Below are 7,163 nucleotides of genomic sequence, written 5' to 3' on the forward strand. Positions count from 1 at the left end.
AACTCTGCAATCATAATGGGTACAACGATAAAGAAAATTATTACAAGGTCAGAGACTGTTATGACTACGTTAAAGATTTGGCCATCTCCAAGTAGCACTCTAGGTTAGCATAGCTCAGCCAGGATTAATATACTCAAGGTGCTGCCTGCTACTCCAGCTCAAGCACCAAAGTGTAAATATAAAACACCGATATCTTTGTGATTTGTTGAAAATAATCAGCAGTGTATGAACAGAGGTAAAATGACTTGAGCTCGTGTTAGACTGTAAACGTAAAGACAGAGATTGAGCCCTCTGCTCTTGTCCCATTTAGCTGTAGGTCTAGACGGGGTCAATGCAGGTTTCATCACAGCCCCTGAAGGAATTTTGTAACAGTTTCTCCCTGTGTGATTTTTTTTTTGTAATTTATTTTTATAATGGGATATAGCTGATTTTCAATGCTGTCTTTCTTGCTGCTGCACATCCACTTGATTCACTTACAGAGACATCCATAAATTCTTTTTCAGATTCTTACCAGTCGTATATATTCTTTTATGGTGACTAGAGTGTGCCCAGTCCAGTTCTTTGAGCTATAGAGTAGGTCTTGTCGATTACCTATTTGGTCTTTGGAACCCTATCTGTGCTAATTTCAACCCTCTGGTTTATGCCTCACCCCACCCCACCTTTCCCGTTTAGAACCCATAAGTATGTTTTCTAAATGTGTGACTCTGTTTTGTAATTTAGTTCATGTGTAGCCATTTTTAGATTCCACCTATAAGTGATACCTTATGCTAAGTGTCTTTTTGTGTCTGACTTATGTCACTTAGAATGATCGTACCTAAGTCCACTTGAGTTGCTGCAACTGGCCTTATTTCATTGATTTCATGGCTGAGTAATATTCCATTGTACATAAGTACCATATCTTCTTTATCCATTTTTTCCTTCCAAGAACATTTATATTGTTTCCAAGTCGAGGCTCCTGCAAAAGGGCTGCACTAATAGTTGAAGTGCCTGTGTCCTATGGATTTATGGTTATCCCGAGATTTACACCCAGGATTGGAAGTGCCATATGCTCTGTAGCTCTATTTTTTAAAATTAATTATTATTATTTTTTTTTGCCTGTGTTGGGTCTTTGTTATTGCACGTGGGCTTTCTGTAGTTGCTGCAAGTTGGGGCTACTCTTCGTTGAAGTGCATGGGCTTCTCATTGCAGTGGCTTCTCTTCTTGCAGAGCATGGGCTCTAGGCGACGGGCTTCAGTAGTTGTGGCTCACAGGCTCTAGAGCACGGGCTCAGTAGTTGTGGTGCACGGGCTTAGTTGCTCCACAGCATGTGTTATCTTTCTGGACCAGGGCTCGAACCTGTGTCCTCTGCATTGGCAGTTGGATTCTAAACCACTGCGCCACAAGGCAAGTCCCCATAGCTCTAGTTTTTAGACTTTTTAGGAAACATCATACCCTTCTCCAGCGTGGGTGTTAGTAATTGACAACCTATGGTCTTATTGTTTGCAAATATTTTTTCCCAGCCCATAGGTTGTATTTTTGTCTTATTTATGTTTCCTTTGCTGTGCAATAGCTTTTATATTTGATTAGGTCCCATTTGTTTATTTTTGCTTTTATTTCTATTGCCTTGGGAGACTGACCTAAGAAAATATTGGTATGATTTATCAGAGAAGAAAAATAAATTAGAGGAATCCAAATTGAAAAGGAAGGAGTAAAACTGTCACTATTTACAGATGACATGACTCAGAGAACAAACTAGTCATTACCAGTGGAGAGAGCAAAGGGGGAGGGTCAATTCAGAGGTAAGGAGTAAGAAGTATAAACTTATAGGTATAAAATAAGTTATGGGCAGAAGACTTAAATATACATTTCTCCAAAGAAGACATACAGATGGCCAATAAGCACATGAAAAGAGCCTCAACGTTGTTAATTATTAGAGAAATGCAAATCAAACTTCAATGAGGCACCACCTCACACCAGCCAGAATGGCGATCATTAAAAGTTCTACAATAACAAATGCTGGAGAGGGTGTGAATAGGTAAACCTACAACACTGTTGGTGGGCATGTAAATTGGTACAACCACTATGGAAAACAGTGTGGAGGTTCCTCAAAAAACTAAAAATAGAGTTGCCGTATGACCCAGCAATCCCACTCCTGGGCATATACTTGGACAAAACTATAAGTCAAAAAGATACATGCACACTAGTGTTCATAGCAGCACTATTTACAATAGCCAAGACATTGAAGCAACCTGAATGTCCATTGACAGATGAAGGGTTAAAGAAGATGTGGTAGATATACACAATGGAATACTACTCAGCCTCAGAAAAGAATGAAATAATGCCATTTGCAGCAACATGGATGAAACTAGAGATTATTGTACTGAGTGAAATAAGTCAGACAGAGAAAGACAAATACTGTATGATATTACTTATATGTGGAATCTAAAATATGACACAAATGAACTTATTTACAAAACAGAAACAGACTCACAGATGCGGAAAACAAACTTATGGTTACCAAAGGGGAAAGGGAGTGGGGAGGGATAAATAAGGAATTTGAGATTAGCAGATACAAACTACAATATATGAAATAGATAAACAACAAGGTCTTACTGTATAGCACAAGAAACTACAGTAAGTCCCCTGCATACAAACCTTCAAGTTGTGAACTTTCAAAGAGGCAAATGTGCATTCCATCAGCTTCAGGCATGAATGAAATTGCAGCTTGCCCTCCATCTCCTATTGCTGAGGATCTTTCAGCTCTACCTCTCCCACCCCTCTCCGTCCTCCAGTCAGTAACTCTTCCTGGCATCCTGTTCACTTGATGCCAGCCCCTGTATGCCAGCTGTTGTACTGTACTACTGTACTTTTCAAGGTACTGTACTGTAAGATTTAAAATGTTTTATTTTCTGTGTTTCTTATGTATTATTTGTGTGATAAATATTATAAACCTATTACAGTATGGTACTATAGAGCTGATCATGTTAGTTGGGTAACTAGGCTAACTTTTTTGGACTTAAGAACAAATTGGACTTACAAACATGCTCTCGTAATGGAACTCTTGTATGTAGGGGACTTACTGTATTCACTGTCCTGTAATACATCATAATGGAAAAGAATATGAAAAACTATGTATGTATTTTTCTTTTCGGATTGCTGTATTTAGGACTTCCAATACTATGTTGACTAGAAGTGGTGAGAGTGGGCATACTTGTCTTGTTCCTGATCTTACAGGAAATATTTTCAGCTTTTCACCATAGAGTACAATGTTAGCTGTGGCCTTATCATATATAACCTTTATTATGTTGAGGTTTTTTTCCCTCTATACCCCCTTTGTGGAGAGTTTTTATCAGAAACAATGTGGAATTTTGTCAAAACCGTTTTCTGAGTCTGTAGAGATGATCATGAGATTTTTATTCTTCAGTTTGTTAAAATGGTGCATCACATTGATTGATTTGCAGGTATTGAACCATGCTTGCATCCCTGGGATAAATCCCACTTGGTCATGATGTTATGAACATTTTAAAGTATTATTGGATTCCTTTTGTTAATATTTTGTTGAGGATTTTTGCATCTATGTTCATCGGTGATATTAGCCCGTAATTTTTTTTTTGATATCTTTCACTGGTTTTGTTATCAGGGTGATGCCAGAAGCATTATTTCGTCTTCAAATTTTAGAATAGTTTGAGAAGAGTAGGTTTTAGCTCTTCTCTAAATATTTGGTAAAATTCACCTGTGTAGCCATCTAGTCATGGACTTGTTTGTTGGGAGTTTTTTGATTACTGGTGCAATTTAATTACTCATAACTTGCATGTTCATTTTTTCTATTTCTTCCTTGTTCAGTCTTCGGAGAGTGTACTTTTCTAGAAATTTATCTGTTTATTCCAAGTTGTCCATTTTATTGGCATATAACTCTTTGTAGTAACATCTTACAAGTGTTTTTTTGTTGTGTCAGTTATAACTTTTTCATTTCTCATTTTATTAATGTGGGCCCTGTCTTTTTTTCTTGATGAGTCTGTCTAAAGTTTTATCAATTTTGTTTACCTTTTTAAAGAACAAGTTCTTAGTTTTATTGATCTTTTCTATTTTTTAGCCTCTATTTATGCTCTGATCTTTATTATTTGTTTTCCTTCTAATTACTTTGGGTTTTGTTTGTTCTTTTTGTAGTTCCTTTAGGGGTAAGTTTAGGTTGTTTATTTGAGATTTTTCTTGTTACCTGAGGTAGGCTTGTATTGCTGTAAATTTCCCTTTTAGAGCTGCTTTTGTTGTGTCCCATTGAGTTTTGTATCATCACGTTTTCTATTTCATTTTTCCCTGGGTATTTTTTAAATTCTTCTATGATTTCTTCAGTGATCCATTGATTAATTAGTAGCATATTGTTTAGCTTCTACGTGTTTTTTTGCAGTTTTTTTCTTGTAGTTGATTTCTAGTCTCAGAGCACCGTGGCCAGAAAATATGCTTGATGTGATTTCGATTTCCATATATTTACTGAGACTTGTTTTGTGGCCTAGCACATGAGGTATCCTGGAGAAAGTTCCATATGCACTCAAAAACAATGTGTATTCTGCTGCATTTTGATGAAATCTTGTACATATATAATCTTATATATATATTCCATTTGGTCTAATATGTCATTTAAGGTCAGAGTTTCCTTATTGATTTTCTGTCTGAATGATCTGTCCATTGATGTAAGTGGGGTGTTAAATTCACCTACTATTATTGTGTTACTGCTAATTTCTCCTTTTCTGTCTGTTAATGTTCACTTTATGTATATATTTAGGCACTGCTATGTTGGGTGCATGTATATTTACAATTGTTATATCTTCTTATTGAATTGATACCTTGATCATTGTGTAAGGTCCTTTGTCTTTGTCTGTTGTTACAGTCTTTGTTTTAAAGTCTGTTTTGTTGGAGAGTGGGAAGATAGCGGAAGAGTAAGACGTGAAGGTCACCTTCCTCCCCACAGATACATCAGAAATACATCTACACATGGAAAAACTTTTACAGAACACCTACTGAACGCTGGCAGAAGAACTCAGACCCCGCAAAAGGCAAGAAACTCCCCACATACCTGTGTAGGAGAAAAGAAAAAAGAATAAACAGAGACAAAAGCATAGGGACAGGACCTGCACCAGTGGGAGGGAGCTGTGAAGGACGAAAGGATTACACACACTAGGAAGCCCCTTCGTGGGTGGAGACTGTGGTGGCAGAGGGGGGAAGCTTCGGGGCTGCCGAAGACAGCACAGAAACAGGGGTGCGGAGGAAAAAGCAGAGAAATTCACGCTCAGAGGATTGGTGCCAACTGGCACTCACCATCCCGAGAAGCTTGGCGGCTCACCCACCGGGGAAGGCAGGGCTGGGAGCTGAGGCTCTGGCTTTGGTCGGAGCTCAGGGAGAGGACTGGGGTTGGCGGTGTGAACACAGCCTGCAGGGCGTTAGTGCACCACGGCTAGCTGGGAAGGAGTCCGGGGAAAAGTCTGGACCTGCCAAAGAGGCAAGAGACTTTTTCTTCCCTCTTTGTTTCCTGGTGCGTGAGGAGAGGGGATTAAGAACCCTGGTTAAAGGAGCTCCAGAGACAGGCGCTAGCTGCAGCTAACAGCACGGACCCCAGAGACGAGCATGAGATGATAAGGCTGCTGCTAAGGCCACCAAGATGTCTGTGTGCAAGCACCGGTCACTGTTCACACCTCCCTTCCAGGGTGCCTGTGCAGCCTGCCACTGCCAGGGTCCCGGGATCCAGGGACAACTTCCCAGGGAGAACACATGGTGTGCCTCAGGCTGGTGCAACGTCCCACTGGCCTCGGCTGCCGCAGGCTCAACTCGCACTCCGTACCCCTCCCTCCCCCAGCCTGAGTGAGCTGGAGCCCCCGAGTCAGCTGCTCCTTTAACCCCGTCCTGTCTGAGCAAAGACCAGACGCCCTCTGGCGATCTACATGCAGAGGCGGGCCCAAATCCAAAGCTGAAACCTGGGAGCTGAGCAAACAAAGAAGAAACAGGGAAATCTCTCCCAGCAGCCACAGGAGCAGCAGATTAAATCTTTGCAATCAACTTGATGTACCCTGCATGTGTGGAATACCTGAATAGACAATGAATCATCCCAAATTGAGGAGGTGAACTTTGAGAGCAAGATTTATTATCTTTCCCCTTTCCTCTTTTTGTGACTGTGTATGTGTATGCTTCTCTGTGAGATGTTGTCTGTATAGCTTTGCTTTCACCATTTGTCCTAGGGTTCTATCTGTCCATTTTTGGGTTTTTTTAACTTAAAAAAATTTTTTTCTTAATAATTTTTTTTAATTTTAATAACTTTATTTTACTTTATCCTCTTTCTTTCTTTCTTTCTTCCTTTCCACTTTTTCTCTCTTGTATTCTGAACCGTGTGGATGAAAGGCTCTTGATGCTGCAGCCAGCAGTCAGTGCTGTGCCTCTGAGGTGGGAGAGCCAACTTCAGGACACTGGTCCACAAGAGACCTCCCAGCTCCACATAATATCAAACAGCGAGAATCTCCCAGAGATCTCCATCTCAACACCAACACCAAGATTCACTCAACGGCTAGCAAGCCACAGTGCTGCACACTCTATGCCAAACAACAAGCAAGACAGGAACACAACCCCACCCAGTAGGAGAGAGGCTGCCTAAAATCATAATAAGTACACAGACACACCAAAACACACCACCAGACGTGGACATGCACACCAGAAAGACAAGATCCAGCCTCATCCACCAGAACACAGGCACTAATGCCCTCCACCAGGAAGTCTACACAACCCGCTGAACCAAATTTAACCACTGGGGACAGACACCAAAAACAATGGGAACTACGAACCTGCAGACTGCAAAAAGGAGACCCCAAACACAGTAACATAAGCAAAATGAGAAGACAGAAAAACACACAGCAGATGAAGGAGCAAGATAAAAACCCACCAGACCTAACAAATGAAGAGGAAATAGGCAGTCAACCTGAAAAAAAATTCAGAATAATGATAGTAAAGATGATCCAAAATCTTGGAACTAGAATAGAGAAAATGCAAGAAACATTTAACAAGGACATAGAAGAACTAAGGGTGAAACAAGCAATGATGAACAAGATAATAAATGAAATTAAAAATACTCTAGAAGTGATCAATAGCAGAATAACTGAGGCAGAAGAATGGATAAGTTACCTGGAAGACAAAATAGTGGAAAT

Source organism: Mesoplodon densirostris, chromosome 3, assembly GCF_025265405.1.
Source record: "Mesoplodon densirostris isolate mMesDen1 chromosome 3, mMesDen1 primary haplotype, whole genome shotgun sequence".
NCBI classification, from domain to species: domain Eukaryota; kingdom Metazoa; phylum Chordata; class Mammalia; order Artiodactyla; family Ziphiidae; genus Mesoplodon; species Mesoplodon densirostris.